Below are 26245 nucleotides of genomic sequence, written 5' to 3' on the forward strand. Positions count from 1 at the left end.
CAAATTAGTGTTCTTTGTTTTACTATTGGTTGATTGTGTTTCTGTCTGTGTCACTAGAATAATTTCACTTTCCAATGATTTGACATCTTTTTAAAACAATATATAGGGAAATAAATCTTTGAGACTTAAATACTTTTGTGTAAAAACTTTTAAATTTGTCAAATTTATCATTTACCTCTGTATTTATTGACTGCAGGATCAGTAATTAATTTTGTAGATACTAGTTTAATTCATTAAAAGATGTTTTAATTATTGTCCACGTTTAATTTGACTCTTAAAAGCTGTTACTGAAAACTCAAATTCAAAAACATATATGAATTTTGACAGTGTACTTTTCCTTAACTCTAGTATCAAGTTACAGATTATAAAATTCACTAGGCAAGAACAGCATAAATATATTTGAGCATGACTTTTCTTCATACATTTAATGCCACTCTGAAAGATGTTGAACAAATTTCATATTTTTATGTTAAAGTCTGTACTGTCTCATCCTCTATTATAGGGAAATATACTTCCTCAGGAAAATAAATGAATCTAATAGGAGGTGTGTATGTCAGCCTCCCATCACTGTGACAAATACCTGAGATGATCAATTTTTAAAGAGACCATGTTTATTTTTGCTTGTGGTTTTAAAAGTTGTAGGTCCCCACTGTGGAAATCAGTGTGGAGATTCCTCAAAAAACTAGGATTGGAAGTTCCATTCAATCCAGCTATTCCTCTCCTGGGTATTTCGCCAGAAAAATTGAAAAGGTCATGTCACAGCAATATATGTGCACCCATGTTTAGAGCAGCACAATTTGTAATAGTTAAATCTTGGAAACAACCAAAATGCCATTCAACTGCAGAATGGATGAAAAAGATGTAGTATTGTTGTACAGTGGAATATTACTCAGCTTTAAAAGGGGATGATCTTGAAGCTTTTATAGGTAAATGGGGGCATCTTGAGAGTATCCTCATAAGTGAAATAAATCAGACTCACATTTACAAATATATTGTTTCTCTAGTAAAAAATAATAATAATAAACTGAAAGTAATAAGATCCCAAATGTATACTAGCTATTATAATAATGACAAAGGAAGAAAGTGCTTGAAAGGAAGGAATAACCTGTAAGTATACACATGTAACTGAACATATGTTTAAGGGTAGATTGTTTAAGTGTAGCAAGATAGATAATACACTACTAAGTTTTTGTTAGTTCAGAAAACAGAATAGTTTGTGCTGCCATTGTTCAATTGTCTGTTCATTTTTATGCTTTGATTTTGTACCTGGAATAATTACTTCTGAGATAACAATGTAATCAACTAGTGATGATTTCTTAATGTTATTTTTTCTTAATGTTAATTTTTTAAAAATTCTGTAGCGCTTCTACCCTTTTTTTTTTTTTTTTTTTTTTGCTTTCTTTTTTTAATTAAAAAAAAGTTGTAGTTCATGATCAGGCAAACTTAATGATTTTAGGACAGGGTGATGGTGCCTGATGGCACTGGTAGGAGCACATGTCAGAGAGTGTGTAATAGAACAAAACCACTCACCTCTGGCTGGGGAGGGACAGGGAAACTGGCTTCTTGAGTGACTCAAAGACCTCCTTCCAGGGCCCATCTCTTAAGGTTTGTACCACCTCCTTTAACGTGTGAGCTTTTGAAAGACATTCCAGATCCAAATTATAGCAAGAGTGAGATTGTTCTTAACATTTATCTCTTTAAGAATCTCTGTGCATTTTAGTGTGAAATACATATTGCATTTAATGAATATTGTATATATTCCCATCAGTATATATATATGAGTATACAGCTTTCTCATAGAACCTTTTCTAGATGCTAAGGAACTTAAAGTTACACTAGCAAATCCCAAAATTTACAGTGTCAGGCAGGTGTAGTGTGCATGATAAACATTAGGTGGATTAGTATTATAGAAATTATACAAATTCACATTTCATTAATGTTTTATGTTGAACTTGGTGTTAATTAGCTTCCTCTGGTTATATGGAGATAATTATTTTTTCCAGATTGAATTCAGGAAGAAAAGTGTTCAAAATCAAAGGTCTCTCCATACCTTGGAGTTTGCAGTTATTCTTATATTCAATAAATATTAGTGGGCCTGAGAACTTAAAATGAACATCAAACTAATTTGGGGTACTTGTTGATTCATTTTTCATGTACACTTAATTAGCAAGTGTTTCTTATAACTTATTAGCCTCCAAACAAATGCTTCTCTAGCTTTATCAGGGACTCTGTGGGTGGAGCCTTTGTGAAGCTTGTGAGCTTTAAAGAGAGGCAAATTGAACCCGGATTCAGTTGATATATATGAGAAAAGTTTGCTGAAGTCCACTTTTAGGTGTTTTATTCTAGGAGATATTTTTAGATTTTCTGTGTATTCAGTTGGATTTATGAAATTGATAATTAAAATTGCATTTTGGTTTTATATTTTTCGGCTATAACCTGCTTAGTTTAATTTGCAGTTGTTCTACCTCTGGTAGGCCTATATTAATTACTATCCTTAAAAAATAGATGAATTAAGTAATTATTTCACTGTTCCTAACATTTATACAAAGTTACTTATTACCAAATATGTCCTCATGGCAGAAGTATTCCGTTTCAGTGGTGTCTAAAGTTCGCAGCTTTACCATAGACACTTACACTTGCACAGCTTTCTTGAGAGCCTGCCAGATACAGGGAACCGGTTCCATCAGTGCTGTGGATTGAAACCAGTACTTCATGCACGGAAAACAAGCACTTGATCACTGAACTACATTCTCAACCCAGGAACTGGCTTTTCAGTATAGGCTTTGATACCCCTTACATGGTGAACATTGTTCTGATAAATTACGCTACACAAATTCCAATGAGGATTGGACCATGACACAGTAAAATCTACAAAATGGGAGGTGCAGGTGTAGAGTAGTACACAGCACTTTCCAGCCAAGCAGCACTCAAATGAACATGTCCAAGAAGTTTGCCTTGCGCTCACCAGAGTTTTTGAATACCAATGATGTTTTCAGCATTTTTAGTGTTACTAAATCATCAAAAGAGGTGAATTATAAAAATACGAGTAGAGAAAAGTTTGAAATCTGCAGCCACTATCAGAACTCCATATATTCCAAATCCCTTTCTACAGCTGTTATTTTGTCAGGCCATTTGAAGGATAGCAGAATACAGAGCATCTTTCACCTGATCTGGTAAAATGAATATTTAAATGAATGATAAACTTTTTCAGGTTTGATAATTTAGTTGTTCCTGTTAAAATAATGAGTGTTGCCTTTCTTTATTATTCACTTTGAGTTTCACTTTTTAGAGAACACAAGATAACCCTTTCTGGTAGGGTTATTATAATGTATCTTGTTGATAGTAATGGTATTCTGGTCCTACTACTCTTTATGAGTCTTTATTTAATCATCAAATTGTAGAATTTTTTTCCTAATTATTTCTATTTCTAGTTATTCATATTTATTTCCTAATTATTTCTAATGTAGGGTACTTCATACACTATAGTTTATAATGTGCCCCTGAAAAAAATTTTACAGGTTTTACTTCCTAATGCTTGCAAGTATGTGTATTGCATCTAGATTTTCAACTGCATAATGCTTACTGTTGCTTCCTGAAGATTAATCAGAAAGGCAGAAACTTACAGGTTTCCTTGTAAAAGATACATTTAAATGGACTACTTTTTCATTTGAGCTGTAGGATGGTCTTTTAAAATCATGTACAGTCAGAACCACTCATGGCTTTAAGTACTGCAAATATACACTGATAAAAAATTCTTTTAAACGAAGAAAATAAGAACAGTCAGTTAACTTTATTTGAAATAGTAATGGGAGGGTTGAGGAGGATTGATGGCATTTTCTCCTTTACTGCAATTTTTAAAAAAAAAAAATTTAACAACAGCAACAAAAAAGGACCCATGTCTAAACCTGAATAATAAGATTTCAGAGGAAGGAGTTGTAGATAACAGAACTTGCCTAGTGTGTTTGAGGCCCTTGGTTTTATTCTTAGCACTATGCACCCCCCGCAACACACACATACAAAAAAGAGTTCTGAGGAAGATCTAAGTCCTAGTTATGGATGTCAAGGAAGACTACACAGAAGAGGAAATGCAGAAAAAAATCTGTAAAGTCAAAATAAAATCCTTTTGTGGGTTGAATGTGGTATGTGTAAAGTTAAATTGGGAAACTGGTGAAAAGACAAATGTAAAGGAGTCTTAAGTTATCAGGATGACATTATTCTTTTCCTCTCTCCAAAGGGAGGTGAACTACTGGATAATTTTGAGCAGATGATATAAATGGGATGGACTGGAAAAGAAAAATGGTAGGCATTGAAAAAGTTAGTTTATGAGGCTTTAGCACTATCCTAGGTAAGGAGAAATGCATTCATTCTTCTAGTAGGGTGTTGACAGTTGTAAATGGGACTGTGTGAGAGCTACTAAAATGTTTTGGATTGGAGGTATTCAGCTCACAAAATCACATAAGGACTTTGCCAATTCACAGGGCAAAAATAAAAGGATATTTTAGGGACTTCTCTGAAGAGTTCCTGAAGCATTTGATGCCTGCTGTTATTTAGCCTCTGTACATGTGTTTTATTATTATGAATTGAGCTTTCATCATGTTTTTCAAAGAATGTGGATTTCAGGTATCTAACATTGAGCCACTTTTAGTACCAAGTTCGAAAGTATGGGCAACAACTGTAAAGACAATAAGATTCATTATGACGCCCATTCCAGTTGACTATTATCTTCTTTTAAAGTCCTGTAATATCTCCAATGTTTTGGTTTTATTCTTTACTGTTTTGTTCAATTTTATTATAATTGATGATATAGCCAATTCTTTTTAAGATAGCAAGAGGCAGTATGGTAACCATTGTTGATCACCTAGTATTTTGTTTTTACATTTTCTATTATGTCCATCCTTTTGATTTGACTGACTCTGTTCTGTTATGTCACATTTGGTTTTACTCTCTTGAAAAAAAAGTAGTAAGAACTGTGGGAGTAATAAAACCCAAAATGTGTAATTGTCATTGTACAAAAGAAAGGAAAAGAAAGTGCTCTAAAGAATATAACTGCATATACATTTAAGTGTATAAGATAGATAACCATATTACTGAGTTTTGTTGGATCATTGAACAGAACTGTTTGCAGTCTCACTGTTTGAAAGTCACTTTATATGCTTTAATTTTGTAACTTGAACAACTATTTCTAAGATAACAATATGTAATCTATTAACTAGTGATTTCCTATTGTTTACTTTTTCTGAAATTCTGTATAACTTGTACCTTTTTTTTTTTTCTTTTTCTCCTTAAAAAAAAAAAAACCTTCTAAAAACTACTAGTCTACAGACTTTGGCAATAGACTGAACTTACTTTAGAGGTATAGAAGAACAATAGAAGGGAACTAAATAATGTTGTTGAACAGGAATCAAATGTATCCTTGTGATTTAGGTGTGAGTGTTCAGAAGAATGCCAGTGTTATCATCAAATGTAAGGCAATAGTCAGGCATGGTGGCATATGTCTGTCATCCTAGCACTTGGGAGGCTGAAGGAGGAGGATTATTGCAAGTTCGAGGACAGTATGGGCTATATCATTCAAGGGCAGCCTTAACTACATAACAAATCAAAACAAACAAATAATAAAGAAGTAAGGCCTTTGTAGCTGAAACTGATTTATGGAGGGATGAATTTAGGGATGGACTGGATTTAAATCTTCGAGGAGATACCCATGTGATTATATTTAGGATGTACTACTAAATTTAAGATGAGTGTAGAAGAGATTTGGGCTGAGTGTAAATTATTGCTTCAGGGAGAGGTAGAGCCAAAACATTGAAAATTGGTGACAGTAGATAATAATCCTATGATTATAATTTTTGACTAATACCTGCCTACTTGTTGAATAAAATCTGAAAGAAAGAAAATCAGATCACTGATGGGAAAAATAACACATATATTGCTGGAGAAGGTAGGGAAGAATTGCACCATCAATAATGCTGAAAAGCTGAAAGACATCAAAATGCCTTGAAAAAAAGTTTTTAGGTTATTGATTCATTTGGCAAAAACAATTTTCCTAACATACTTAAGGCAGAAACCATATTATGTGTTGTTTCCAATATCCCTCCTTTCAGTGCCAAGTTTTTGCTTCTCTTTTCAGCTGGAACTCTTTGTTTAGTCACTGTCTTCATGGAGTAATCCATAATGATTCACAAATCCATTCCTGGAAGCATAGGATTCATCATCTATAAATATAGTTGTAATACTGTATTCTTTTCTGGAAATATGCTACCTCCAGCTGTTTCGAATCAAAGCTTATCCAGGTAATAATAACATTTTCTGAAATGCACTGAAATGATTTTCTTTAAAATGTCATCAGCAAGCGTACTTCCTGAATGCTTCATGCATAGGACTTACATTTATTATAATTGGCATTACAGAGGAATGAGTAATGAGATCCTCCTTATGACCAGCTCTTCTCTTACATCAAGTGTAGTGGGTTTTTATAGAAGTGTACTTTATCTTTTAATAAAAATCCTTGAAAAACTTCTTTGGAGCGGCTGGGCCACCTGCATGTGCAATTTGTAAGGCAAGGTAGTTAGGTGTAGCCCCTTCTGTTTTTGTCTGCCCAGAATGCTGGGATAGGGTATATAAGACTCAGCCTACATGATAATAAAGTGGTTTTGATGAGCATTGCCACTGTTATTTGCATTTTATGGGCTTATTTCTCTCTTTGTATATGTATAGTTGCAGTTTAAATAAGTTGTCTGAGCTTCTTGACTGATTTGAAAAAATGAGATGGGATTTTAATCCAGCTCTTTCTTTCTTTACATGGCCCATGCAGTTTTATTATTTATTTAACATTTGAACTGTAACACCTTTAGGCATTGTTCACCCCAGTATAGGTGCTCAGTACCTCATTACTGGCTCTTTTCTATCACATTGGGAAGAATATATCATACTTTTCATTTGCAGAAATAAGCTTATGGCCATATGCTGTTGTATTGAATCAGCACTCACTATTCTTTATATTTGATTTTCACATCAACCTAATGAAAGCTAGGTACATTTTTCTTCAGCATTTTCTTATGAAACACTTATACTTACCACCTAGATTTAGCATTAATATTCTACTCTATTTATTATGTATCTGTCATTTTTCTGTCCCTTGTAAACTTGTTAAGTTTTCAGGCAGTTGAAAATAAATTCTAAGCATCACTATTCTCTAAATACTTCAGCATGTATATAATAGACTAGAGTTTGGCATCTAAATTTAGATTTTTTTCTTATTTAAAATTACATTTCATGAAATGCACAAATCTTAAAAGAGCACATTCTCTGAGTTTTGATAAATGTATATACCAGTGTGACCAAAATACCTGTCAAGATGCAACACGTTACTGTTGGTGAGTGCCTTTTTTTATTCCCCTTTTTAGATGAGAGAACTGAAGCATAGAGAGGTTAAATAATCTGCTTCAGGTTACATTGCTAATACGTGGCAGAGCTGGAATTCAAACTGGCAGTCTGTCTGTAGGGTTTGTATTCCTAACCAGAACCTCATACTGCCTGTAGATTATCTTCTCATATTTGGGTGCACAAATATAATATCTGTGTTTAACCAAAACGTGGAGACATGAAAGTGGTATCTTGGGTTTAGTCAGAGTAGAAATACTGTACTAGAAATGGCCGTTCCTCATAGGAGGTTTATGGCAGGAGAAATTAACGGAGATAGCTCATTGTTACAAAGAAGCTACTTTCCTTGAAGTACTAGAGTAAATTAATAAATAATATCTTAACTGGCATCCTTGATTATTTCCACACATATTGGTAATATGACAATGAATTCACTAATGTATAACTCTGAAACTCAGGAAAATCCTAAAATGCCATTTGAATAATTAAGGGTTAATTATATTCAGTATAGTTTTGAATTAATCATTTTTTGCTTTATGCTAATTGGTAGAAAATTATTCGCTTATGTGTGGTATACATGGTGACATTCATTTTGGTATCCTAGATTCTAAAATGGAAGCAACTAATTTATGATTTATTAAGAAATTTAAGGTTTATTAAAAAATTTATACACAAAAGAAAGAATATAAAAATTTAAGAATTGAAGCAAATTAAAAAGACTTGTTTGTTGTTTATAATAGGTGAGTCATGCCCATAAAAATAAATTATTACTCTCCAGTATTGTTCCTATTGTTTTCCACTACTGAAAGGATGAACAGCTATCGTGCAGTTCTTTGGATTTTTTTTTTTTTTAATAAAGGGTTTTTTTGTTTGTTTTTTATTTTTTAATTCCAATTTATTATAGTTAGCACAATATAGTCACTAGAGGGCAGAGTAGTACTGTACTTTGGACCATATTTGAAAATTTCTGTTTAAAAAATGCTCAACATAATGGAAAATATCAACGCACATATGATAGAAATTTCTCTGCATCATATTGTCTTGCTGTGAAATCCAATAATATGCTTTACACTTGTGTCAAAGGAGCTTTTCTGGCAATTACATTGATTGCTTCCAAAAGGGCATGATTATTTACAAGAGTGTAAGTAACCCTCAAGAGAAAATACTAATACTTACAAAGAGTGGTGCATTAAATCATTTCTACTTTATGAAGTACACTAAAATGGTATGGCAGTATCGACAGTAGGTTAGACATGAGAGAGCAAGTAACTTTGAGACCAGTTCTTTACTGGTACTTAACTCTGAGCACTCATTGAAAGTCATTTCATTTTTCTGGCCAGCTCAATGTATTAGATCAAGATTTTGAAATTATAAAGTTGTAAAAACAAATTATTTCCTTTTTTAGATGTTAAAATTGATCTAGTGATTATTTAATTTTTATTCTAAATTTACTATTATTCTGATAAATTTTATGATTTATTTATATATTTAAAATATTCTAGAAACAAGTAGGTCAGAAAAAATTTTATTCTATACTATGAGCAGTTTGAATTTATAAAAAAGTTAAGGTTTATATTATATCTGACCTATTAGGGTCAACGTAGGATCCCAGAAAAAGCAATGGCTTTTGGAATCAGAAGATTTGAGGCCCCAGTGATCATTTGTTTGCTTGTAACCTTGAGCAGGTTACTTAGTTCTGTGACTTACATTTTTGAAATTGGAAAAAACATGTCCTTGTTTACAACTGGTTGTTTTGACAATTGTGTATGTCTTTGTGCGTATCTTCAAAAAGAAAGCCTGATAATGATAAATTTTAATAGATGTAAGTTTAGGAAAACTTGAGCAATCACATTGGAATGATTGATTGTATCAGAAATCTAATAACATGAGGGCATTTAAAACATGTGCAGTAGAACCAAAAATGCGGTTTCAAAATAGAAACCCGAGATTGCCAGTGTCTTCTCTGTCTCTGAGTTTCCCTGACTGCTTAATCTCTGTAAGTCCTGAATCCTGCGCTCCTGTCAGCTCTATTTCTATCCTCTGGTTATTTCCACGTTTTCTCTCTCTGTGTTTCTCCTGACTGTCTTTGGTCTCTCTCTGTGTTTTTCTGTCCCAGGCACCCACAGGAAGATCCCAAGCCTCTAGCAGTACCTCGTATCATCTCCAGCATGTTGTAGATGTGGAGGATTCACTGGGATATTGAGAAATACCAGAGGCGAATTGTTCCACTGTAGTAAGTCACTCAGCATTTATAAAATGACTACTATTTGTAAAGTACAGTCTACTTTGAGGCAAAAGAATGAGAGAGGGCCCAGTGCAAAAGAAATAAACTTGTATATTCTTCATACTGGCTCTGCATACACATCCAAATGAAAATAACAAAAAATTTAAAGGAGACAAATATATAAGTCAGTTGTGTTGTATGTATGTTGAAGGGATCAGAGCTAATAGAGTATAAAAAGCCAGGTTTCCTGTAGGAGTTTCAAATTAGGTTTTGAAATATGATTGGAGAAGAGAGAGGGTGAATGTAAGTAATTTCTGTGGGGCTTTGCAAGCCTATTCACTTGCCTTGGAGTGAAACCCTGATTAGGAGAGTTGTGATACTACAGTGCCAAATTTCAGCTTTTCATCACTTAATTTTCCTTAAGCTTCCAGCCTTAGAAAAATTGAGTACAACCAAGCTATAATGTTCTATAACATAATTGGTATCTGTTGCCAACTTTAGAATATCTTATAGAATTTAATGGTAAATTATGATGAAGTAATAGAATTGTTATGACAAAATTAATACAAAGTATGTGAACATTTTAAATGCCAAGATGACTTAGAATAGTAACTGTAGTATAATGTCTGTTTAGTAATTGTGTTGGAAATTTGTTTTGTGTTGTGTTTTTACCAATCCTCCCTTGGAAGTTTTACCCAACCTCCACCATGATTTTTAGACTTTGTTATCAGAGTTTGCTAAGAATGGAATCCCAGTGCTTCTAGCAGTGTGACATTGAACCAAGGATTAAAATGTTTACCTCAAAGTGTTGTACGAATTAAATAATTTTATTAAGTTCTTAATATATGCTAGTACTTGTTACTTGCAGACACTTAGAAATACCTTTGAAATAGTTTGTTAAATACAGGATTATTTCTGGCAGTCTTTTAAAAATAGAAGAAATCTCATAGTATCTAGAAAATGCTGTATATACAAAGAATATTTATAACGAGCTAAAGTACTAAGAATATTAACATGAACAACTGAGTACCAACCCATCTTGGTATCTTTCTAGCTCACTGTGTGCTCATGCCAGATCCTCTTGGCCTCTTCACCATTCCTAAATCATGAGCTTGTTACTTAGAGGTTTTTCTTTATAGTTTTTCATTTACTTACTCCCTGTGTTAAATTTTGCTTACTACTGAATTCCATATAAATAATATAACACTTTATGTTTTTTCCTGCAGCCCTGATTTCTTTTTGTTACTGCATCACATTTATCACGAGTCATCTCTGCTTATAGTTGTAATTCATGACTGAAGCTGTTTGTCGTGTTTCACTGTATGAAAATACCATAGTTTACTTTCTTTTGGGGCTCTTTAGGCTGTTTCTTCTCAATCTCTTTTTCTCTGTCTGTCTGTGTGTCTGTCTGTCTCTCTCCCTCTCTTTCTCTGCCTCTCTTCTATTAAAAATATGCTTCAGAGTACAAATTCTTACGAGTCCTACACACGTTCTCTTTATTAGTTCCCTAGGATTTATGCTGAAGAGTAGAATGCTAGGTCAAAGGTATGCCATTAGCAGTGTTAAAGTGTTCCCTATTTTTCCTATTGTTTAAAATTATTAGATTTCTGTTTAACATATTTATACCTTTATGAATGGTCCTCTGTGAACATTACCCTATCTGGGCAGACATTTAAAAGTAGAAAAGATTTTTAAAAGTACTTACGATCTCAGTAATAATTTGGATAACCCTCATTTTTTTAAAGTTAGTTTTATTCTTTGCAGCAGCTACTGTTATTTCTCAGTTTTCCAGTTGTCATTCACACTTTTTCTCAGACTCAGTTAAGTCTAGACATCCTGAAATAGCTGGATTTATTTGTTCACTGTTTCTTCCTCCAGAAAACCATGTCATATTAATACATTGTTCTCTGATGATGAGTTAAAAATGTCTGCTCTTTCTAATTTCAAAAGGCTGCTCCGCAGAGAAACGTACGTATCTTTTAGTGATTTCTTTTTTCTCCTTAATCCAAATTGAGATAGAGAGAGAGTGACCCACAGAGGACTGTTTGCAAGCTGCAGCAATTTGATCAGCCCATGTTTTCTTTGGCACTGAAAAAATTATAAGCACCTGAGTACATTCTCAAGTTGTATTTGCCACTCTTGGCCCTTTTTATGTCCTTTACCCACTCTTTCTTAGCTAGTAATTCTTTTGTTAACTGATGATACTTACATACTTTGTTTCAATTCTAGTATCAAAAATTCCTTCTTACCTCATAATGGGTACTTGGGATCCCCAATTTTAACATGACAGATCTCAGTATTTTGTCTGTTGTCAAGCTTGTTGCCTATATTCAATACATCCATTTTCTGAGGTCTTCTGAGGAAAGAGAGTACGATTTAACCTATTGCTTAGCATTTAACTATTTAATAAATGTTTATTAAATATAGACAGAAAGATATAAATGCAGTAAGCCCTGTTGTGCCCTTCCTCTGCTCAGTGACAGTAATTTTCCTAAAAGCACTGGGCAAAAATGTCATGAATATTATAAATAATTATACTAGCAAGTGGCCTTATTAATCCATAAACGGTTCATTTCTTGATCTTCACTCTGCTTTTTTAGTGAAATGAGAATGGTATATTTTGTGTTCTTTTAAATCAAACGAAAAATAGTTTCTCACTATTGGAAACCACGTAATACTTTAGGCCTATAATTGTATCATAGCGACTTGCTGCTATTGTCTCCCGTGACCACAGCAAATAAGGCATACATTGAACTTTGCTTCCTCTGTTTGTTATTTAGGGTTGATTTGTTATAGAGAAAGAATACATTCATCCTTAATAATGCATAATGAGTGACTTTGGCTTCCCAATTTCATTCATGGAGCAGCCCAGACATTGTTGAGTACTAAGCTCAGCTTCTCGCCTCTTGTTTCTCCTTCTCTTCCCCAACCCTACAGCTGTGAGCAGGGCAGCTTGTCACACTCTTTGTTGTTTGAATTACAACTTCACCCCATGTCTTTTCTCATATTCCAGTATCTTCTTAAAAGAGGCAGTGTTGGTTTCTATGTGCTGGGCTTTTCCTTGAAGTCAAGAGATTAGCTTTATCTGGTGCTCAAAGTGAGCTGTCCCTTACTTTCTAGTTCCTCTGCTAGGAGCTCGCCTCCAGACGAGTTCCTTTCCTTACTGTTTCCTTACTGTCTTTCTACTGTCATTGCAAAAACTTCCCCATAACTGTATGTACCACGCGTTACTTTCAAGGGTAACTCCTCAGATTCCCACATATTTCCTAGTACCTCCCTTGTCCAGGCTTCATTTTGTGAATGCCTCAACTCTGTGCCAAAGGCGGGAGTGCCAAAGGTTGGAATGCAAAAGGTAGAGAACACAACTGTATCTTAACTCTGCTTATAAACACAGGTCTGTCACTCCTGAGATCCATGGTTTTGCCTTAGGCAAAGTCAGGTACGTTCTTCCTGACCTTTGCTCAGGGTCTCAAAATTATCTAGCCTTATGTTATTGTTATGCTTGATGAAAATAAAGTCTGACAAACGTTATGGTAAAGAAGAAAATGGTGTAGAAGAATTTTGTCTCTAAAAGAGAAGAAACCCTTGTGTAATGAAGGCTGCATTTCTAATAATAATCACTTAATTCTAAATCAAATTTGGAATTCTAAGTCACCTTAGATTTTTTAAAATCTTAAGTTACTTATTATTTAAAGGCTCATTGTTATCTTCCCACTTCTAAACTTTCATACATTGGAGGCATGAGAGAATCACTGGCCTGTACAGCTCTGAGGAGTAAGAAGCCAGACTGACAGTTCACCTCTCCTGTCTTAGTCACCGTCAGGACAAAATACCTGACACCAACAATTTAAAAGTGGAGTGAGTTTTTTTGACTCGCAGTTTCGGTTCATACTTGGCTGGCTCCAAGGCAGGAAAGGTCTGGCGGAAGACAGCTGCTCACTTGAGTCATGGCAGCCAGGAAGCAGGAAGAGGAGGGAGGAGCTGGGGACGGTGATTAAGCACAACTTTCATATTATGCCCTCACCGCCCACCTCTAAAGTGACAGAAAGTCAGCAGTAGTGCCCTGATCTAATCAGCTTCCAAAAAATTCCAACTATGAACACATGAAGCTTTTGGGGGACATTCCAGATCTAAAGCGTTACACTGCCAAACTGCTTACTTGTTAAAACTCTTGAGAAACCATCCTGCACCAAATGTTTAGTTCTTTACAGAAGCAGTATCAGCCTAGCACAAGAAGAACACATTACTTTTAGCTCCTCAGGAATGCAAGAAGTAGCATGTTTCTATGCTTCATAAGAGGAAAAGGAGAAAAATTATCTGACATGAAAACTTTACTGATACAAAAATAGTTCCTCCAGCCACTCTAAAAATTATCTCTGATTAATGTAAAAAAGGTTCAACCTGCTAAGTATTCACATCAGTACTTTTAAATTATCAGTGATAAAAGTTTCTTTTGTAGTATTAATTTATTTAGTATTTTATTAATATAGTCAGATTTGAAAGTGCTCCACCAAACTCATTTAATATTCTTACTTTGTTTTCTGAAAGTGATCTGCATGTTCAGATTTAAATGAAACAAACACAAAGCTAAAATATAGTGTCTTTAAATATAATAGAAAAATTTATAAACATGATACAAAATTTTATTTCTGAGGTTCTACAAATGCATTTGTGACAAGTTCTTCATTCGAAGTGCCTAACTTGGAAAACATTTTAAATGCTAAATTAAGAATGAATTTTAATTATATATTTATCTTTTACTCTTAGTTTGCATCTGTTATACAGCAAAGCTGGTGATAAATATGAAAGTAACCTGAAAGTTGGTGTTTATATAGTCAAATAATTACACAAAAATAGATTTATCTATATCATTAAAAAGCACTTTATTCAGAGAGTTTCACACAGCTTTATTCAAATTTAAATGTTGCTAGAATGACAATATTCATTCAGGTTCATATATGAATAAGAAAGTAGTAAAATGTTCAAATTGTTCTATAAATTCTGAGGAAATAGAAGTGAACAATGAATCTGGTTTCCTGAAGTTAATTTGCTAGTATATTGTGCTCATCATAGCTATAAAATTGAAATTTCTAGAAGACTAGCTTTTATTAAATCTAGAATTTAAGTTGCAGAGGTTTTTTTTTTTTTTTAAAGAATAGAAAGTAACAGATGTATCTTAATATTGATACAGTATTTGTTTTGAGGAATTCTTGTCCTCTAAGAAGCTCAGCAGTGTATTATAACGAAAGATGACAATACCATTTTTGTTCTACCTATGTGCCCAACTGTGTCCTCCTGCCAGGTCTTACCATGAGTCTGTGCCTTTTGTGCTTAGCCATTGGACACCTCCCTTCCTTTCCTTATGCTTGTTAAACACCGTATCTTGTTTGAGTGATGGCATCATTGCCTTTAGATTAAGGTCTGTTTTGAGCTTAGAGGAATCTTGGCTGCCCTTCCTATCATTTTTATAGTTATTTTCTGGTATTTAACCTATACTCAGCCTTTGAACATGCACGCTATAACTGTGTAGGTAGAAGTGGTTTTCTGTGAGCCTCGAGCTGCCCAGTAAACATGGAGTTTGCATTTTCATCACTTAGTAACCTACCAACTGCTAAGAATCTTAAGGACTCAGGGCAGTTGGTGCTCTAGAACTCTGAGTCAGAGCGAGTCTGGATCTCAGTGCCAAGGAAGTTATGGACCTGGTTTTCACAGGCGGTAATCAGTCATCCACTGACTTCTTTTTTTGGGATTGATGCTCATCAAGACAGCTTTTCTTCTACTGTTAGTGGACTGTTTTCAGTATGTCTGATTTTCTTTCAAATTTTTTTAAAAAGTTAAAGATTTCTGTTGACTTGTTTGAAAATACTTGCTTCTAAAATGGCTTCTTAAGATACTACTTAGCACAGTTGGTGAAACTGTGATGGAACTGTGTTTTCTTTTGATGCTTTTGTAAGCACTTCAGAGACCAGTAAGTGATATTTGTGCTTCTCCACCTATCTTCTGAATTAAGAGGTTACAGTTGTAGAAAGGAGGACCCATGAACAAATGTAACTGACAGTGGGGACTTGATATCTTAGACTCAATGTAACTGAACAGCTACTGATGATGTTTTGGATAATATGGATTAGCGATACTATAGATGGTTAAAAATTATAGAATCACACGATCATTTGAGGCAGTAATAGAAGGGGGGGCTCAGCAGTTTCTGCCTTATGGTATAGGAAATTAAGAAATATGGAGGAAGATAGGGCTGGGGTGTAGCAAAGACAAGGCAAATTGGGAGCCAAATTTTGAGTGGGTGTTGGAGGTGAAGTGACAAGCCGTAAGTACTGTCTGAAATACGTTCATTGACTGAGCTGAGTGTATAGTTACCCAACAAAAAGTATTTGAGTTTTGTGTGGTATAACAAAGTCAAACATTCAGGTTAAATTCTGGCTGCTATAATAAGAGACTTGGTTTATAAGTGAGGTCTTGAAATCCACATATAGTGTGTTTCCTAAGTTGAAATTTGAACAGATTGGAGCCTATACATTGTTGAGACTTAAAAAGAGATCTTAAGTGACAAAGCTCAGTATTTTTTGAAAAAAAAAAATTTTTTTTTTGTTTTCCTCATACCAGCACTGACTTTCTCAATATTATACCTCAGTATTTTCACTAGACAAGGAAAAGATTGTGGTCATACGCACGTGTGTATTTAATTTAGTGAAAAGCAATGAATGTTGTAGTTCACCAAAGAAAATCAATTCAAAGAATGAAATGAATAAGGCCAGAAATATATTGAGAATGATGGCCCAACAGACTTTTAGGAACTATAAAATTGTATGTAAAACTATTCACACATTTTATTAAATTCATATAAACTGCAGACTGATTATCTCCTACAGAGACCACTACTGTAAATATTTAGGGAGTGATAGAGTGTTAAATCTACCGTACAACTAAATATTCACAATGGAATAATGAATTAAAATAATAAATATTATACCTAGAAATACAGGATAATTTTTAAATACTATTTTCTGAGATGCTTCTTGAAATTTTTAATGCCTTACCAGTGATACCTACAGAAAGATTAATATGCTTGAAAAGTCTTAAAAATCACATCCTGACTACTGATAAAAAATCAGTATTAAAACATGGAAAATTAACACCAGGTATGGTAGCACATGCTTGTAATCCCAGCCCTTGGGAGATCAAGGCAGGAGGATTGCTGCGAGTTCAAGGCCAGCCTGAACTGCTCAGTGAAATCTTGTCTCCAAAAAAAACAAACAAAAAAAGAAGAAAAGGAAAATTTGATAGTTTTTCAAGTGTGGTATAATCTCATGACTCAACTATTGAATCGAGAATTAAATTTGATGTCTCAAATTCACTTGTGTGAGACCTTGAAGATCTCTTTACTTTAGCTTCCAAATTGTAAAATTGCATTAATTGTATTATATAAAACTTGTAGCACAGATTTTTAAGAAAGATCGTTCTTATGTTCAAGTCATAATCTGAAAAGTAAGTATTGGGAGAATTTAACCTACTAGTAGGGCCAGCTCTTTTAAAGGCACAAAATGAAGTAGTATTTTTAAATGAAAGATGATCAAAGATAATGACTAAACTGTGGACTGTTTTTTATTGTGTTATAGTCCATTAGAGTAGTGTACCAAGTTAATTATACTTTTCCAGGAGAATCCTCATTTACTGATTTGCCTTTTCTTTTCTCCTTTTCTCCTACTTGTGGATTGGGTATGTATCTGGAATTTGAAAGAGTGTAGTTAATCATCTTCTTGTGACTTTTCATGAAGTTTAATTTTTATACTTTGTGAAAAGAGTTAATGATTTACTTTTTAAAATACTGAATTTCATTTGCTTTTAAACATGTCACTTGGGTTTCCGCAATGATAAATGAGAAGGTAACAGCAGAGATCACTCTGTAATAGCCCCGACTTTTCTGTTTGAACAAATTTTGGGATATTGAGTAAATTTTCTTAATTTTGATCAGAATTTCTTTTTTTTTCATTGAGGGAATTAAATTGGATGATCTCTAAAGTACATTCTAATTTTTCTCATTCTGTGACTTCAAATCAAGAATAAAATAGGAATTTTAATCTGTTTTGTGTTGCTGTAACAATACCAGATTAGATAATGTGTAAGGAAATTTATTTCTCCCAGTTCCTGGAGGCTGGAAAAGTTGCTATCAAGGTGCTGGTGTCTGGCAGAGAAAGGCCTTCTTGAGTCATGCCAGCGTAGCACGTGGAGGGGCGGGAGAGTGTGTACGCTTGGAGGAGCTAGAGAGGACCGGCTGCCTGGGGCTTTACAGCAGATTCCCTTTCAGGGAGCCACTCACGCTGTCAGTGATTCGGACCCAGGCGTGCCAGAGCAGCGTCCGCTGACAAAGCCTTTTCTTACACCTCTCACACTTGCATTGGGAATTAAGTTTCTAACACATTCAGACCATCACAGAGTTCAAACATGAGTAGAAGTATTATTAAATCAAGTTAGGAAAAGTGTTTCCTGTTAAGGTGTGTGGGTGTTTTTGTTTGTTTGTGGTACATGGGATTTAACTGAGGACCTTCACATTGAGTGACACCCCCAGCTCCTTTTTTAACTTTTAAATTCTGAGACAGTCTTGATAAGTTACCAGGTTGCCCAGGCTGGGCTCAAACTTGAGATCATCCTGCCTCAACTTCCCAGAGTGATGAGATTACAGTCATGTATTATCACTGCTGCTTTGAGTTAAGTTCTTAGCAGATACTTGATGAAGAGTAAAAATAAAATAAATTGTAGAGAAAGCATTCCTAATTGAACTGATATGTGGAATTGGAGGGTAGCAAAACCTTGTTTGATTGTAGTAAGTATTTCTTAGGGAATGATAGCAGATTTTCCATTCTGCATATAAAAAAGCTCTATTTCTGACAAAAATGGCCATTTAATATCTATTTTTAATAAAGCTTTATATTTTTTAAATAGCAATTTTTGTTTTAGTACCCACCCCCAGAATCATTATTTCCTATTTAATAATTATATACATTTTTCACAAAATGGAGAACTCAAGCAAAAGTAAGAAATCCTCAAGCTGTTGAAGAATATACTGATTGCAAGTTTATCTGTCTTGTAATCAGCATTTCCTTTTTATGAATTGCTATTGATAAGAGACAGTAGATTATTAGAACTATTTCAAAGTTTTCTTAGAAATATTTCTGATTCTGGATAATATTTGTCTACTGTGAGTGCTTTGAAAATCAGCATAACATACCTATGTAGAATCTTTTTTAAAATGAGTATATCTGTTAGAAATGCATATTTAAAGTCCAAACTTATCTTTTCTACATGTGAAGGTTTCTTTTCATTTAAAAGATTCAGAACCATTTATATAAAAAAGAGCTGTATCCAGTGACAGTCTTCAAATACTTCATTTATGTAAGTAGACAAGCATGACCACAAATTATCAAGTTAATTACTCTCCTTTAGGAAAAAATACATTCACACTTGTTTACGATATAATTTTACTCTAACAATAAGTCTCATGATGTTTTTTTCAGGAGAAGCCTGGGGCTAATATGTAAAATAATCTTTAGTCTTTGAACAGTTAGAAATAAGAGTCAGAAGAGCTTAGGAATTAGTTGTAGACCTGTAAATATCTCTGAAAATTATCTTGCTATATGACTAGTATTAGAAACTTTGCCTTTTATTTGTTTGGTAGGGAAGAGGGGTGATACTGTGGATTACCTGAAGGGCTTTTGTATTAAGCTACACTTTCCCTTTTAATTTAACTTCATTTAAATTCTTGAGACACTTTCTTGCTGAGTGCCCTGGGTTTGATCTTGTGATTCTTCTGCCTCAGCCTCCCAAGTGATAAGATTATGGGTGAACATCACCAGGCACAGCCATTTGATTCTTTTAACAAGTGCCAATGTTGCCTTTGATCTAGCAAGATATGTCTGAATATTTAACACACAAATCTGTAATTCCTAAGTCATTTTCTCACTACTTTTTAAAATTTTCACAGATAATTCCAAGCTTATAACAGTTACATTAAAAGATCTCCTTTGCACTGATTTTAAATGTTTGTGTCTCTCTAAAAGTTTAGTACAGGAAACTTTTACTCTAGTAATGACTTTGGAACTCTGGACATTTAACTGGATGACTGATCCCAGTGTATTGCTGCCAAGTGAGGGGAAGACATTGAGCGGTGCGACGTAGAATCGCTTTGACTCATCCCTTTCCTCTGGCAGCGGTTGCAGGCTGGCGGCAACAGTACAAAATCTGTGTACTTGCACATTTCAAAGCTGCTTTTCTTAGGCTCCCAGAGCATTTTGTATAGAGGAGGAGCCAAAGTAAGATGTCTACAGAGACTTTCTCAAAAGCAATTCACATATAACCTACAAAGAAGCCCTTTTAGTCTCGGTCCTATCGCTGCACTCCTCAGATTTCTGTGAAAGCCTTGGCGGAAGTACTGCTAAGGAAGGGCCTCGTGAGCTTTGCCGGGCTGAAATCTGCTGTAGTGCTTTCAGCTTAGGAGAGTTGAGAGTTGGAAGGTATCTCTGGAGCCAGGCGGGGCAAGCGTGAGATGCAGAACTAGGTAATGTAGCTGGTGGATTCCCTGCCTAGGGTCAGTATTTGCACGCAGATTTGTGGACTTTCATTTCAGTATTTACTGTGTCAGAATATGATTCTACGAGGAGTAAAACATAAACTGTAAAATAAAGACAAAAGGGCCAGGGATTTAGCTCAGTGGCACAGTGCCTGACTGGCAAGCAAGAGGTGATGAGTTCAATCCCTGGTACAAAAAAAAAAAAAAAAAAAAAAAAAAGATAAAGATACTTCAACCAGAATTTGAATATTAAACACGACTTTCACCTGTCCCAAATCTGATAGACCCAGATAAAACTGGAGTTTGGAATTGGCTTGGAGCTGAAAGTCTGTGTCATATGTTTATTTTTGCTCTGGGAGATGATGGAAAGGTACTAGAAGGCAGTTTTCAAGAGAAGTCAGAGCTTTTCTCCTCAGCTCTCTAGACTTAACCTGTGAACTTCTGTTATTGGCCACCATCACTTTTGCGAGTCTAGTGCAGAGATGCTGGTGCTCCTTCAGCTCCAGCAAACTTAAGGACAGTGCAGGCAGAGGCAGGAACACTCCCTTTTGCCCTCTCGGTGAAGAAGTTTCCCCACTTTAGTAAGCAGCCAGTTTGTCCCCTGGTCTCTTACTCCTCCCACCCAATGCACTGCTCTGTGTGGCTCGTTTCTCAGTGTTTTCTCTGAAGAGGACACTCTCAGGTGAAACACCTTCTTTGCCTTTTTGACACACCTAGGAAGCAGTTCCTTTGGAAGCCTTAAAGGTTAAAAATGAAACTGTAGTACCCTAAGTTTTATTTATAAAATTTTCCAGTAGCAATATTCCATTTCTGTCTGGAAAAGAATAAACAGGCATGTGATACAGCAGAAACAATTCTGTTTTTATCACTGAGCCCTGATCTTAAGTCTGCCAGTAATTGGCTTTGTGAATTTGAGCTAGCCTCAGACTCCTGTAGATCATCTTTTCCTTGTTTATAAATCAGGACAATATGGTACCCAAGAGCTGGATTTGCAGTTATACCATAAAGATTTTCATTTTTAGAAAATTAGCTCCTTAAATGGAAATTATCCTGTATCCTATACATTAAGTACAACCGGAAGCAGCAGTAACAAATGCAGAATATCCTAAGGAAGCTACTTCGCTGCAGACAACTCTCAGCGTAAAGAATTTTCATCAATAAATAAGATGCTTTTCAAATAGATTGTTATTTTTTTTACAATGCAAAAGGCCAGAAATATCTAGAAAATTAAATGCTTTAACAAAATTTATAGATCTGTTTTCAGTGCCAAAGAATAGTGAATGAATACCTAGGATAATTTAGATAGGTAATGATTTTTCTTACCTAATGGAAAAGTCATGTATTATTACAGATTAATACTTTAAACGTTTGGTTAACCATCTCAACCTTATATTTTGTCTTGATTATGTGTTTATATTATGCTCATTGTTTGCATTTGTGTCTTTCTACTTTTCATGATTCTGTTCTTGCCCCCTGTATGTATGCACCACTGTGCACATCTTGGGACACAGTACTTCTTTTAAGGCCTTACTAGAAACCTGACTGAGTTGTAGATATCAGGAGCTCCTTTAGACAAGTGAATCTGTTCCCATGTATCATGGAACAGCAACAGCAGTAGTTACTGTCCTGATACAGTAATGCTATTCTTTATTAACAGTAGCTGAACTAAGAGCAGTTCGTTAAATTGGCTCTTCTTATGGACTTGCTTGCAGGATTTTATAGGTTCTGAACCTATAACTGCTGTATTTTGTATTTTTTGTGCTGGCGTCATAGGTTCAACTTTAGATTTAAAAATCAAAATTACCAGTCAAAAGAGTGTAAGTGCTGAGGAGATGCCATTACAGGTAGCTGTTGACTTGTGCAGAGTAGCTTTTTAGATTATTTTACAAAGATTTAAGTGTAAATGGACTAAAAACTTTTATACAACATCCACTAGATGGCACCTTATAATTGTGTTTAGAATCAGCTTGCAGCATTCTTGACTAGAAGCTATAATTGAAACAGAAATATTTCTTTCTAGTGAAGTTGGTTGCTCATGAATATATGAACTCAGAAGCTTAAAAATTGCATTAGAGATTGAAAAGGTTTTTATCGGTTGTGTTGCTCACTCATTATAGAGAACATCATTATAATATCTCTGGCATATTGAACACAGCATGAGATTTGTAATCTGAATTAGTAATGTTTTGGGAAACTTGCTTTCCTAACCATGTAAGTTTTAAAAATTTTACAAAAATTGGAAATTAGAAAACTTGCTCAGACTAAGCAGTAGAGATTTTTTTAAAAACCAGGATCAAACTCACAACCTCACGCTTGCCAGACAAGCACTCTGCCACTGAGCTATATCCCTGGCCCTAGAGAAATTTTTGATTCTGCCAAGTGTAGGATGCGTTGTTTTGTAGCAGAGGTATAGGTTATACTTTTCATTTAATTTCAAAATTATAAGTTATGATTCTATGATTCATTGGGCTGAGCCTATGAAAACTGTCTTAGGATGTTTTCCTTTTCCAAATAATTATTAGCAAGCCAAAATGTCTTATTTTTAGTGCTGGTTGTAAATTTATAAATGGTTAATCTGTTTAATCTCTTAATATTTTAAGGACTGTAAGTTTATGGAAGCTTTATGTATACTCAGATGTTTTCTTTTTTGATTTTAGAATTATTTCAAGTTAAACAACAGCTAGAAAATAAAATTGTCAAAAAATTTGAAAATCACCTGTGATTGAGTCACCCATTGACGAGATCCCGGAATCACCTGGCTTCTGTTAGCTCTGCTTTGGCATTGTTGCTCTAGAAAAAGGGAAAATAAAACAAATGAGCAAATGAAAACAAAGCCATATTAATGCAGTACAGGGCTGGGGATATAACTCAGGGCAAGCACCTGCCTAGCAAGGTCAAGGTCCTAAGTTCAATTCCCAGTGCCAAAACAAAAAAAAAAAAATCTAATTTAGTACAGGCTTTCTCTTCCGAGCTTGCTGTGGGGTCTCCATAAAAACCCTTCTCACTTAATGTGATAGTGTTTAAAATGTCTCCATGAAGGATGGTAAAGATTGCTGTTTCCCTAAAACCTTATTTTTAAGTGAGCATTAATTTATTGTATTGTTTGGAACCTGTGTCCTTGGGAATGCTAAGTCTATGACAGCCTGAGGAATCAGAACTGGCATCTCTAGTGCACCTTTAACAACTTCAGTAAGAAAGTATAGTCTGAGTCCCTAGGATGAGACAAGTCTGGGAGGAACAAATGTACAGCAGAAGCAGAATTAAAGGATTTCAGTTGCTTCCTGCTTAGTCTCTAAGAATTACAATGGCCAGAAGGTAGTCAGACACTGATGAAGAAGTCCTGTTGTTGGGTGATGGAGGAATGAAGAGGCCACCCCTTTACTGGCCACGTGGGACTGTTGGGTTTTTAGGAAGGTCTGGAAAAGCTATTCACAGAGCAGAGGGAAGTGTAGCGTAAAGAGAACCGCTGGCTTTCCTGTTTTATCTAAAGCTACTTCTGGGTACTCATTTACCATCTCTGATTCTGTGTCTTCCCAAGGCACAGTACTCCAAACTCCAGGAGCCCAAGATTTCTAAAAAGAGTTCAGTGACTACAATTGGTAATAGACACAATAAAGTGGTTTTCCAAGTAAAATTAAAATGTTAATTGGGCTGAAACTGGTGAGAGAGCTGAATTACGAAGACATTAGCACTTACTGTACCTGACAGTATAATAACACTGTTGGAAGAAGGAGCAGAAGGAGGGCAGGTTTTTAGTGAAAAACCACTAAAACTACTATTTATATAATAGTTAGAGGACACCAATTGTGATTCTGTTGAATTACTAGGTCTTATGCCAGGTTTTCAAAAGCCTCTTGAGTTGTCAACAGGTCTGTGAGGGCATGGTGCATGTGTATATAAGGAGCTCTCAAGTTTCAACTTTCACACTAAGGGATTATAAAATTCTTATAATTAAAAAAGTAAAGATTTCCAATTGCAGATAATTTTCCATTAATTGAAGAAGGTAGATCTTTGTTGCTCTTTTGCAAGACAGAATGGCACTTCAGGTTTTTGAAATGACTCATCAGCTTTTCAGTGCTTTGCTGACCAGAGACCCTAAACTTGGTGTAAATAGCATTCCCTCTGTCTATGCTGGGTAGTACAGTGGCCTAGCATAGGGAGAACAGTGATTCATTTACTTCCCAGAATACTTTTTAACTTGATACCTGAAAAGCAGAAACCCTCACAGTAATAAAAATAATCAACACAAGTAAATATACTCTAACACAGACATTTTGTGACATCAGTGATAACTAATCAGAGGATAGTTAAATAATATTCAGGATGCCTTACTATAGTACAGTGATGGTGAGCCTTTCAGAGTTGAGTACCCAAACTGCAGCCCAAAACCACTTACTTAATCACGAAGTGCCACTGGTGAATGCTGGTTCTAGTTTAGGAAAAACAACTCATACATCACCATCTTTTGTCTTAAAAGAAAAACAGTAATAGAGTTTTCAGTGATACACACTGCTTTTTATGGAAAGATAGAAGTTTGCATTTGGTGTGTTTTTATAATTAAGGTGACCTTTGCTGTTGTGTGCATGCTGATAATTTGTCAAATCTTGGCTGGGGCGATGCAGCTCCTGGACCCACAGACAGGGCTTCGTGTGCTGCTGCAGCCCACCTGGTGTAGTTCGCCACCACTGATACAGTAGATAAGCCCTATATATGCCTGAGAAAAGCTGGGGAAAATGTAGTAAAATGTTGTCATTGAGGGAAAGTCTCAATGAAGCTTGATTTTTTTTTTTTTTAAAAGGAGTCTTTATTTTCAGAATTGGAATTTTTAATATAGTAGGTTAATTTGGAGCCGTGATTCTCAGCCATGGCTTCTACCACCCCCCAAAGAGTGCCGATAAATCTGTGGGATGTTACATGAAAATAAATAATCTTTGGTACCTTTATTCACTTGCCTAATTAAGTGTAAGTTTTACTTCTCCATGTCAGACCCAAACTAACACTAGGAGAAATTAGATATAAATCCCCCAAATCTAATGTCTACCACTCATACAAGTCTATCTAGGTCATGGAGGAGGCTACACCTGTAATTGCATCTGTTTTGTTCTCCACAGCTGCATATACTAACATGCAATTTAACATGACATAAAATGATGACATACATTCAGCAGCATAACTGTGCACCATAATAAAATGCAGAGGATAACATAATTAGAGAGGAAAAATAGGGTTTGTAAGTGTACCATACATAAAACTAATTTTATTCTTTAAGAAAAATGTTGAATAAATTCATGATAGTGTTAGAAATGGGTAGATGATTGAGGCTGGAGGAAGAAAAGAAAGCCTTAAGTTTCTGGAAACCTTTCTTCAGGAAGGATCATTTAATAGTTTCTTTTTCTGTGTTATTAAAGTTATAGATAATTCACTATGATTTCTTAAGCCATTTTTGATAATCTATCCCAAGTTTAGTTATTTTCTAGGATAGTCAAATTTATTGTTCCCTTATTGTCTGCTTTCTTTATAAATAGGTATGCTTCTATTAAGTATGGAAGGAAGAAAAACCTGAAAACAAAACAGTTTCTATCTGGAGTGATAATGTCATAGTAGCTGTGTGAATGTAATGCCCATGGGCCCAAGGAAACTCATTCTCACAGTCCAGCTCTGGTCTCCAGTCATACTCAGGAGATCACTTAAGTTACCTGGCTGTGAGAAGTAACAATATTTGTGCTCTCCTAGTAGATCACAGAACATTGGCTGATAAGCTATCATGACTAGAGTAGACAATAGAATGTAAGGATATAATCTCAGAAAAAAAACATACATTCTCAGGATATGTTCTTTTCTGTTTCTGTGGATATAGTCAAATAAGTGGCTGTTACTTTTTAATCCTTAAATTGTAAAGTCTTTCATAAGAACTGAATTACATACAAAAAGGTCCATTGCTGTAATTGCAGTAATTAGGTAGTAAAGCCTTTAGTTTTGAGCAAGTGTGAAAAAAATGTCACCTGATCACAGCAGGAATCCTGAAGAGAAAGTAACTTTACATTGCAGCCTATTGATTTGGT

General features: G+C 34.8%; 2 protein-coding genes across 3 annotated transcripts in view; both read left to right on the forward strand.

Moving 5' to 3' along the window:
- Positions 1 to 9613, forward strand: part of LOC134470481 (class E basic helix-loop-helix protein 22-like) — a 118975-nt gene extending 109362 nt beyond the window's left edge. Inside the window, exon 6 of the mRNA XM_063224903.1 lies at positions 9497 to 9613. The gene's annotated coding sequence lies outside the window, so the exon portion shown is untranslated. The remainder of the gene's footprint in view (positions 1 to 9496) is intronic.
- Positions 1 to 26245, forward strand: part of Bbx (BBX high mobility group box domain containing) — a 220786-nt gene that overhangs the window by 65862 nt on the left and 128679 nt on the right. The window lies entirely within an intron of this gene.

This window comes from Cavia porcellus, unplaced genomic scaffold, assembly GCF_034190915.1.
Source record: "Cavia porcellus strain 051 isolate PalLab524CR breed Dunkin Hartley unplaced genomic scaffold, mCavPor4.1 scaffold_15, whole genome shotgun sequence".
In the NCBI taxonomy this organism is placed as follows: Eukaryota; Metazoa; Chordata; class Mammalia; order Rodentia; family Caviidae; genus Cavia; species Cavia porcellus.